Source organism: Arachis duranensis, chromosome 1, assembly GCF_000817695.3.
Source record: "Arachis duranensis cultivar V14167 chromosome 1, aradu.V14167.gnm2.J7QH, whole genome shotgun sequence".
Lineage (NCBI taxonomy): Eukaryota > Viridiplantae > Streptophyta > Magnoliopsida > Fabales > Fabaceae > Arachis > Arachis duranensis.
The window spans coordinates 88,152,156-88,153,535 of record NC_029772.3 but is presented as its reverse complement, the minus strand read 5'-3'; positions in this window follow the sequence as shown (position 1 = coordinate 88,153,535).

Sequence of the window (1,380 nt, the reverse complement as noted above, 5' to 3'; positions counted from 1 at the left end):
GATTCTAGAATTTAAAGATTGAACCTTTCTTAACAAGAAAGTAACAAACTTCAAATTTTTGAATCAATCACATTAATTGTTAGCTAATTTTTGAAAATATGATATAAAGATAAGAAAAAGATTTTGAAAAGATTTTGAAAAAGAATTTTGAAATTTTCGAGAAATAGAAAAAAATGAAAAAGATATAATTTTTTTGAAAAAGATTTTGAAAAGATAAGATTTTTAAAATTGAAAATTTGACTTAACTTGTAAGAAATAACTAATTTTGAAAATTTTTGACTAAGTCAACTCAAATTTTCGAAAATTTGGAGAGAAAAAAAGAAAAGATATATTTTTTTGACTTTTTTTTTAATTTTTAATGATGAGAGAGAAAAAAAAACAACAAAAATGACTCACAACATGAAAATTATGAATCAAAACTCATGATGCATGCAAGAACACTATGAATGTCAAGATGAACACCAAGAACACTTTGAAGATCATGATGAACATCAAGAACATAATTTTGAAAAATTTTTGATGCAAAGAAAACATGCAAGACACCAAACTTAGAAATTTGAAAATTTTCTGATGCAAAGAAAACATGCAAGTCACCAAACTTAGAAATCTTTAATGCATGGACACTAACAAACGAAAAATGCATATGAAAAACAACAAACAACACAAAACAAGAAAACATCAAGATCAAACAAGAGGACTTACCAAGAACAACTTGAAGATCATGAAGAACACTATGAATGCATGGAATTTTTGAAAATTTAATGCATAAATTTTAAAAAATATGCAATTGACACCAAACTTAAAAGTTGACTCAAGACTCAAACAAGAAACACAAGATATTTTTTATTTTTATGATTTTATGATTTTTTTTGTATTTTTATGAATTTTTTCGAAAATAAAGTTTGAAAAAAAACGAAAAATAAAAGAAAAATTTTGAAAAAAAAAATTTTTGAAAAGAAAATTACCTAATATGAGTAACAAGATGAACCGTCAGTTGTCCATACTCGAACAATCCCCGGCAACGGTGCCAAAAACTTGGTGGACGAAATTGTGATCACATCAATGTAGTATTCTTTGTTGTTGTATGGAACCATTATTATGGCACCTATGTGTGGACACAACTCCGTTCAACTAACCAACAAGTGTACTGGGTCGTCCAAGTAATACCTTACGTGAGTAAGGGTCGATCCCACAAAGATTGTTGGTATGAAGCAAGCTAAGGTCACCTTGTAAATCTCAGTTAGGCAGATTAAATTGGTTTATGATGAGTTCGAAAATTAATAATAAACAGAAAATAAAAAGGGATAGAAATACTTATGTAAATCAATAGTGGGAATTTCAGATAGGCGTGTGGAGATGCTAGAATCCTCTCGAATCTCT